At 47.3% G+C, this 9850-nt stretch overlaps 1 non-coding gene across 1 annotated transcript; it reads right to left on the bottom strand.

The window, feature by feature from the left end:
- Positions 1-637: 637 nt before the first annotated feature.
- LOC114806725 lies at positions 638-775 on the bottom strand. The gene has a single exon (XR_003754787.1). It is a non-coding gene; the product is annotated as a small nucleolar RNA SNORA7 (small nucleolar RNA).
- Positions 776-9850: the final 9075 nt, after the last annotated feature.

A 9850-nucleotide genomic window follows, 5' to 3' on the forward strand; every position in this document is an offset into this window, starting at 1 on the left:
GACCTGGTCTTCAAGATTGGTTCTGGGCTAGAACGATCTAGTGACTGTACTTTAATCTCATCGATCTTGCTGCCGACCCTTCACCCACATCCTGCCTCTGGCCTGGAAGTCCCTCCCCCTTCATATCTGACAGACTATCATTCTCCCCATCTTCAAAGCCTTATTAAAATCACATCTCCTCCAAGAGGCCTTCCCCAGTTAAGCTCTCATTTCCGCTCCTCCTCTCCTTTCTGCATCACACTTGCCCTTCTATCTTTTACTTACTCCATCCTCAGTTCTACTGTACTCATGTACACATCTGCAATTTACTTTAATGTCTGTCTCCCCACCTAGAGTGTAAGCTCCTTTTGAGCAGGAGCATGTCTACCAACTCTATTATGTTGTACTTTCCCAAGTCCTTAGAACAGTGCTGTCTTGTCATTATGCTGTTGAGTCACCTCCGACCCACGGCGATGCCATGGACACATCTCTCCCAGAACACCCCACCTCTCTCTGCAATCATTCTGGTAGTGTATCCTTAGAGTTTTCTTGGTAAAAATATGGAAGTGGTTTACCATTGCCTCCTGTTGTGCATAAACTTGCGTCTCCACCTTTGACTTTCTCCTATGCCGCTGCTGCCCAGCACAGGTGAGCTTTGATTTGTACCGGATTGCCTTCCACTCGCTAGGCACTGCCCAAGCTAGGAATGGAATGGATATGCCTCTGTTTGACTCTCCCTCCCATAATGGAGACTGATAGAGTACTGGAAACTCTTCAGGTACGACCCTGAGAGGGGCTCAGTAAATGCCATTAATTGATTAATGTTGCTATGGAGATCTGTTTGCCTGGATCCATCCACTTGGGAATGTCTCCACAAGAACCAGCACCTACCAAGGGGTTAGTTCAGTGACTGGGCTCCACCCCCTTCCCTCGTCCCCTCTTTGGAGCAGAAATACCTGTGCTGGAACTGACTGGAGCTGGGTTCCTCCTGGGGACCAGGACACAGGGGGATTAGAAGCCTCAGGGAGGCGTGGGGGCCACAGGAAACCGGAACCATCTTCTCAATTTCTGCAGTCGGAACAACATGTGTGGGGAGCAGAGCAGGAGTATTTATGGATGGGCCCGTGGCTCCTGGGACATGATTCCCTGGGCACCTCCTAAGAGACAAACACACAGCCATGGTTCATCCTCCCCTCCAGCCTCTCAGGGCTCAGATCTGGGGGACCTGTGGTCTTGTCTCATTTCATTCAAAATTATAAGTCAACAGGTGGCAGGGGACCTGCTCTTGATCCTAGCTGCTGGATCTGACTTGCTCCTCTACACGTCCATTTATTTCTTCCTGAGTAACCTGTCCTTCATTGATCTCTGCATCACGAAAACCAATGTCCCCAAGGGTCAGAGGATCTGAATTCTAATCCCAGCTCTGCCACTTGTCTGCTGTGTGGCCTTGGGGAAGTAATTTGACTTCTCTATGACTATTACCTCATCTGTAAAATGGGGATTAAGATTATGAGCCCCATGTGGGACATGGCTTGGGTCCAACCTGGTTATGTTGTATCTTCCCCAATGCTTAGAACAATGCCTGGCAAATAGTAAGTGCTTAACAAATACCATTAAAAAAAATCCACACTCAGTGGAATTCTAGATCTAATCCTTGCCAATTGGACACTGCAGATTGCTATCACCACTTCAATTTAATGCTCACGTGTGACAAGTCTCCCACTTCACACATTTTCTCTGTTTCCCTTCAGTTTGCCACAGGTCTGTTGCCCTCAACATGGGACTCTCCTTTCCCCAACCCCTCAGCCCACCAGGATTCCACAGACTCAAGCCATCCTGGGACAACTCTGGGGCTGAAATCTGCCCTGGAACAAAGACAACTAAGCAGCCTCTCAATCAATGGTATTTATTGAGTGCTTACTGTGTGCAGAGCACTGTCTTAAAAGCTTGGGAGAGTACACTAACACAGAGTTAGTAGACACATTCCCTGCCCACAACAAGCTTACAGTCTAGTGGGGGAAACAGACATTATATAAAGAAATTACCGATATGTACGTAAGGGCTGTGGGGCTGGGAGTGGGGTGAATACCAAATACCCAAAGTCTAGTCCTTCAGTCCTTAACATGCCCTGCCAACCCCTCCAGTATCCTGCCCAAACCCTTGGGAAAGTCCATGCTCAGTGGGAGCCGGCAGTCAACACAGCCCTCTCAACCCCACATACGGATGACCGCTTGCTATGTTTATACCATGTTGCAGGTTGGCCCTAGCAGGGGAGGGGGCAGCAGGGCTAGGGTTGACAGGGTTATTGGGGTTAGGGTGAAATTGTCATTTAAATTTCTGCAATAAGATGAGTAGATGTACTCCAGGTTTCTCTCTCAGGAAGGGTCCCCTCATGTAGGTAGTGGTAATAATCAGTCAATCAATCAAATTCATTGAGCACTTACTGTGGGTAGTGCACTCTACTAAGCACTTGGGAGAGTACAATATAACAGAGTTGGTAGACAGGTTCTCTGCTCACAAAGAGCTTACAGTCTAGAGGGAGAGACAGACAATATAAAGGAATAAATTATGGATACGTACTTAAGTGCTGCGGGGCTGTGTAAGACCCAGTAAGGGTATAACTATGAAACTGAAGAAAATAAAAATGAGCAGCAGCTAAAGCACAGTTGGAGAATGTTGCCTAGGTAATGGACAGTTGCTTGGCTTTCCAAGGAAATAACTTCCTTTTAAATGAAAAATTTACTGTCAAACCCTAAATGTGTTTTACATAAGAACCCATTTCCACATTAGATCCCAATTAGGTCTTATTCCCCTCCTAAGCTCCTTCCCAGGCCCCTTCCCCTCGTCGAAATACAGCCGGTCCACTTTAAATAGTGGATTTCAAATGCAATTTTAATGTAAGATTATATATGCCTTGTCCTCTTTGTCCTCATGTTTTTATGTATTTAATTTAAATACATATGGTTAAAAAACTGTCTATAGCCATTTCCTGAAAGTTGAAGGGTAGCGTAGACAATTTATAGAATGCCTGAGAAATTAATGACATAGGAACCTATATTTTTCTCCAGAAATTATTCTTTCAATTCTTCATTATTTTTATTGTCCATTCTCCTCTCATTGCAGGGATTAATTTTCTTGCTTTAATGTTTCGCATGAGGTTTATAAATATCCTGGTGGATGGTTTGAATGTTAAGTAGCCTGGATGGTTAAGTATTAGAGTTTCCCTTTCATTTTTTTTAAGCATTTTTAAATTCAATTTTTATCTCATTGCAGTGACTGTTTTAACGTTGCTATTTTGCGGGGAGTTTATAAATGTCCCTGTGAATGGCTTGAGTTGGAAGTGAACTGAACCCTTAAGAATTAGTTCCCTTTCATCATTTTAAATTTTAAATATTTTAATATTTATTCTCCTCTCACTACAGTGGGGTTTTTTCATGTTGATATTTTGCATGGAGTTTGTAAATATCTCTGTGGGTGGCTTGAGTTAAGTGCACTGGAAGCTTAAAAATGAGTTTCGTTTTCATCATTTTTATTTTCAAACATTTAAAAAATATATTCTCTCAGTTCAGCAACTTTTTATGTTTATATTTTGCAAGTTTATGAATGTCCCTGTGGATGTTTCGCATGAAACAAAAACTTCTCACTCTTGGCTTCAAAGCTCTCCATCCCCTTGCCCCCTCCTACCTCACCTCCCTTCTCTCTTTCTACTGCCCACCCCGTACGCTCCGCTCCTCTGCCGCTCACCTACTCACTGTCCCCCGTTCATGCCTATCCCTCCTTCGACCCCTGGCCCTCGTCCTCCCACTGTCCTGGAATGCCCTCCCTCCTCACCTCTGCCAAATTAACTCTCTTCCCCTCTTCAAAGCCCTACTGAGAGCTCACCTCCTCCAGGAGGCCTTCCCAGACTAAGCCCCCCCTTCCCTCTCCTCCACCCTCTGCTCCTCCCCCTTCCCCCTTCCCCTCCCCTCAGCACTGTGCTCATTTGTATATATTATTTATTACCCTATTTATTTTGCTAATGAGGTGTACATCCCCTTGATTCTATTCATCTTGATGATGGTGTCTTGTTTTTGTTTCGTTCTGTCTCACTCTGCTGTCTGTCTCCCCCGATTAGACTGTGAGCCCGTCATCAGGCAGGGATTGTCTCTATCTGTTGCCAGATTGTCCATTCCAAGTGCTTAGTACAGTGCTCTGCACATAGTAAGTGCTCAATAAATACTATTGAATGAATGAATGTTTCAAGTATTAAGTGAACTAGACTTAATTAGTTTTTAAACACCTTTTCATTCACATTCCTTTCATTATAAGGATGTTTAATGTTGATTTTATTTATTTATTTTTTGCGTGTCATTAATCGATATCCCTGTCGGGAAAATTAGCCCCAAGTTTGCAGTCATGGTAACTATTTGGCAAGTGATAAACAACTCTAGTCACTATTGAAGTTTCTAGTCCCTTCCTACCCTCCTTCTTTTTCTTACACAAATGTCCCTGTGGATGTTTTGAGTATTAAGCCAACTGGAGACTTAAGAATTAGTTTCATTTTCAGTGTTTTCAATTTTTAAACATTTTTTCATTCATGTTCCTTTCATCAGAACGACTTTTTTCACAGTGATATTTTATGTCGTCAGGAAACTACCCCCCAGTTTCCAAACGTGATAACTGGCAAGCAATAAATAGTTGCTGCCACTATTGAGGTTTTTCGTCGCTTCCTAACCCTCCATTTTTATAGACAGTAATAACAATAATTGTACTATTTGTTGATGGTGATCATGGTATTTGTTAACTGCTTACTATGTGCCAAGCACTGGTCTAAGTGCTGGGGTAAATACAAGGCAATCAGGTTGCCCCACGTGGGGCTCGCAGCCTTAACCCCCATTTTCCAGATGAGGTGACTGAAGCACAGAGAAGTTAAGTGACTTGCCCAAAGTCACACAGCTGATAATAATAACGTTGGTATTTGTAAGCGCTTACTATGTGCAGAGCACTGTTCTAAGCGCTGGGGTATATACAGGTTAATCAGGTTGTCCCATATGAGGCTCACAGTCCTAATTCCCATTTTACAGATGAGGGAACTGAGGGCACAGAGAAGTTAAGTGACTTGCCCACAGTCACACAGCTGACAAGTGGCAGAGCCGGGATTTGAACTCATGACCTCTGACTCCCAAGCCCGGGCTCTTTCCACTGAGCCACATAAGAGGTGGAGCCAGGATCAGAACTGTTGCAGACTGTTGCCGATGCTTGAGAACGATGGTGAGGTCAAACCCAAGTTCGTGTCACGTGACTCCTTTGTGGCACGTGACCCACTTTTGCACATGCCGGTCGGGTGTGATGGGAACCATTAAGGGAACCAGTTGGGTGTCACGTGATCACGGAAGTATTCATTGATTAGCTATTGTTCCTACATGTGTCTAGCCCCGATTGGGCACCCTGCGCGAGCATCGGGTTCTGCTGTACCAATAAAGTCAGCAGGGCAGCCTCAGGTTGCTGCAGTCCCTCGTACCCCACCAGGGTGAACAGGCTGCTCACCACTTTCCTACTGCTCTGTTCTTTGACTCGTTCTCTCGGAGTCTTTCGTCTCTTCATCGGCTAAAGGAACCCGCACCCACTACTTGTCGATAACGGAACCCACACGACCTCTGACTCCCAAGCCCGGGCTCTTGCCACAATGCCATGCTGCTTAAACTAAACATGACACTGAGTGATAATCGCTTTGATAAGCGGACTGGAAATGAGTGATCCCAGTCAAGTCCTTCTTGTTCCAGCTCCCATAATGCTACTTTTCTGTCAAGCTACTAGCGGTCTCCTTCCGGCAGCCATTTCCCACGCAACGGTCAATGGCGGCACCTCCTCAGCAGCTGCCCCCTGGAAGGGGACATGTGATGAGCTTCCCGTCATGGCGCCGGTTGGGAGGAGACATTCATTCATTCATTCATTCATTCAATAGTATTTGTTGAGCGCTTACTATGTGCAGAGCACTGTACTAAGCGCTTGGGATGAACAAGTCGGCAACAGATAGAGACAGTCCCTGCCGTTTGACGGGCTTACAGTCTAATCGGGGGAGACAGACAGACGAGAACAATGGCGATAAACAGAGTCAAGGGGAAGAACATCTTGTAAAAACAATGGCAACTAAATAGAATCGAGGCGATGTACAATTCATTAACAAAATAAATAGGGTAACGAAAATATATACAGTTGAGCGGACGAGTACAGTGCTGTGGGGATGGGAAGGGAGAGGTGGAGGAGCAGAGGGAAAAGGGGAAAATGAGGGTTTAGCTGCGGAGAGGTAAAGGGGGGATGGCAGAGGGAGTAGAGGGAGAAGAGGAGCTCAGTCTGGGAACGCCTCTTGGAGGAGGTGAGTTTTAAGTAGGGTTTTGAAGAGGGGAAGAGAATCAGTTTGGCGGAGGTGAGGAGGGAGGGCGTTCCAGGACCGCGGGAGGACGTGGCCCAGGGGTCGACGGCGGGATAGGCGAGACCGAGGGACGGTGAGGAGGTGGGCGGCAGAGGAGCAGAGCGTGCGGGGTGGGCGGTAGAAAGAGAGAAGGGAGGAGAGGTAGGAAGGGGCAAGGTGATGTAGAGGCTTGAAGCCTAGAGTGAGGAGTTTTTGTTTGGAGCGGAGGTTGATAGGCAACCACTGGAGTTGTTTAAGAAGGGGAGTGACATGCCCAGAGCGTTTCTGCAGGAAGATGAGCCGGGCAGCGGAGTGAAGAATAGACCGGAGCGGGGCGAGAGAGGAGGAAGGGAGGTCAGAGAGAAGGCTGACACAGTAGTCTAGCCGGGATATAACGAGAGCCCGTAGCAGTAAGGTAGCCGTCTGGGTGGAGAGGAAAGGGCGGATCTTGGCGATATTGTAGAGGTGAAACCGGCAGGTCTTGGTAACGGATAGGATGTGTGGGGTGAACGAGAGAGACGAGTCAAGGATGACACCGAGATTGCGGGCCCGAGAGACGGGAAGGATGGTCGTGCCATCAACGGTGATAGAGAAGTCTGGGAGAAGACCGGGTTTGGGAGGGAAGATGAGGAGCTCAGTCTTGCTCATGTTGAGTTTTAGGTGGCGGGCCGACATCCAGGTGGAGACGTCCTGGAGGCAGGAGGAGATGCGAGCCTGAAGGGAGGGGGAGAGGACAGGAGGCATTCCCCCCATCCCCTACACTTTCAAAAGTCACCTGGCATTTCTTTCTCCCTATCATCCAGCGACCCTTTCCAAATGCTACATTACAGTTCAATGTCCAACTGTCTGTGAACACTTCACCTGGAACGATTTCCAGAGACCCTGACTTCACCTCAGGCTTTCCTTCTTCCCCCAGTCAGCCGCAGTAGCCTCCCTGCAGCTGGCTGCCCTTTGTCTTGCGATCTCTTGTTCTGCCCTCCCCATTTGCATCTGTCCCAACTTTGGTTCCCCATCCAGCAAGCAGCTGCTTCTGAGTTCTGAGGCTTTTTTTTAAAAAGAAAAAAATGTATTTATTAAGCATTTACTATGTGCCAAGCACTGGGGAAGATACAAGGTTAGCAGGTTGGACACATTGTCTGTCTTGCATGGGGCTCACAGTCTAAGTAGGAAGGGAGTAGGATTTAATCCCTATTTTGTAGGTGAGGGAACTGAGGCACAGAGTCGTCTGACCCTCTGGCCCGCGCCCTTCCCACTCCACAGCGCTGCTTCTCTGATGGGTAAGTGAATTTTCCAGAGCAGGCAGCCAGCAGTCTTAACTCCAGCCTTGGGCCTCTGCCGCCCCCTCTAGACCAAGGACGAAAAGCCTTCCTTCCTGGCAACAGAGCAACAGGATGAAGTCAAATAATAATAATAATAATAATAATAATAACGTTGGTATTTGTTAAGCGCTTACTATGTGCCGAGCACTGTTGAAAGTGCTGGGGTAGATACAGGGTAATCAGGTGGTCCCACGTGAGGCTCACAGTCTGAATCCCCAATTTTACAAATGAGGTAACTAAGGCCCAGATAAGTTAAACCCACTTCCCCGAAGTCACACAGCTGACAGATTAGAACCCATGACCTCTGACTCCCAAGCCCGGGCTCTTTCCACTTATTTATCATTATTATCATTATCATTATTATCATTTTGTACAAGCTCAGAGGACAAAGTCTCCATCCTACATGGGGTCTCTGTCTAAGTAAGAGGGAGAAGAGGCATTGAATCCCCATTGCTGGGATGAATATCAAAGTGCTTATGGAGTACACAACCAAATGCATGGGCAACAGAGGGGAAGGTAAATAGGGTAGGGGAAATAGAGGTGAGTCAGGGAAGGCCTCGCGGAGGAGATGTACAAGAGCTTTGAAAATGGGGAGAGTGGTGGTCTGTTGAAAATAAAGAGGGAAGAAGTTCCGGGCCAGGAGGACAATGTGGGAAAGGCATTGGTGGCAGGTTAGATGAGATGGAGGTGGAGGCTGGCATTAAAGGAGTGAAATGTGTGGATCAGATACTAGTAGGAGCTCAGAGAGGTAAGTAGGAAGGAGAGAACTGATTGAGAATTTAAACCAATTACCTAGGCTAACTAGCTACTTAAGCTATCTAAACTGTCTAATGAAGTGAGTATAAAGAGCTATCTCATCTCTTTATCTTCTGAAAAGCTGAATCAAAAAGGCCAGGCTAATAATAATGGTAGTTATTAATAATGGTAGTATTTGTTACATGCTTTCAAAGTGTCATGAACTGTACTAAGGGCTGGAGAAACCGAAACTGGGGTGCGTGGGCAGACTGCAGGCCAGTGACCCACTCGCAGTTTAGGCCAGGAGCCACCGAGGAGACAGATTGCGAGGGCTGGTGATCTGAAATTGGCAGGATTAAGAGGAAGATCTGGGGATCTGTAAGGGATAGAAGACTGTTCAGAAGCTGGGGCCACAGCAGAAAAATCTGAGCCAGGAGGATGGAGCTGGAAGAAGCAATGGGGAGACACTGGGAATCTGAATGGAAGGCTGGGCAGAGCCAGCAGTAGCCAGAGCAGGACACTTGGTTTACTCCTGCGCTCACATGCTCATGTAAACCAAGTTCCAAGCACCTCACAACATGCAAAATCTGGAGATACACTGTGCGCTTAATTGCTGACACACCCCAGGGTGCAGAAACCCCCTCCCAAACTTGTCTCCAATCTCTGAGGGTGAATTCATTGAATCATATTTACTGAGTGTTTACTGTGTGCAGAGCACTGTACTATGCACTCTGAATTCCCTTTCCACCCCTTTGCAGAGGACAGTTTCTCTCACCCCGCCACACTTCTATCTCAGTCCTCCCCATCCACATCTCCCCCCAGCCCTCCCCATTTCTTTCTAAAATCGGTGACAAACAGTGCCCCATTCAAGCTGTGGGCCACCAATCCTGCCCATGGGGATGGGAGGCAGGGAAATGTTGCCGGAGTTCTGATTGGGCCCCTCCTGATAGTCAGATGCCTTGGTCCTAGCCTGAGTCTCTCCTTGGCCTATGTAGTTGAGAGCAGCTCATTTTGAGCTGGTTGGGTCTCTGGCGGACTTTCTGGCTGGCTATCTGGCTGGCTCTCTAGCCGGCTCCCTGGCAGGCTTTTGGGGTGACTCTCTGGCTTGCTCCTCTAATGCTAACCTTCTCACTGTGCCTAGATCTCGCCTATTTGGCCGCCGACCCCTCACCCACATCCTGCCTCTGGCCTGGAACGGCCTCCCTCCTCAAATCCGACAATTACTCTCCCCCCTTCAAAGCCTTATTGAAGGCACACCTCCTCCAGGAGGCCTTCTCTGACTAAGTCTCCCCTTTCCTCTTCTCCCACTCCCTTCTGCATCACCCTGGCTTGCTCCCTTTTTTCTCCCCTCTCCCAGGCCCATAGCACTTGTGTACATATCTGTAGTTTGTGTATATTAATATGTCTTGGGAGTCAGAAGTTGTGG

This window comes from Ornithorhynchus anatinus, chromosome X1 (assembly GCF_004115215.2).
Source record: "Ornithorhynchus anatinus isolate Pmale09 chromosome X1, mOrnAna1.pri.v4, whole genome shotgun sequence".
Lineage (NCBI taxonomy): Eukaryota > Metazoa > Chordata > Mammalia > Monotremata > Ornithorhynchidae > Ornithorhynchus > Ornithorhynchus anatinus.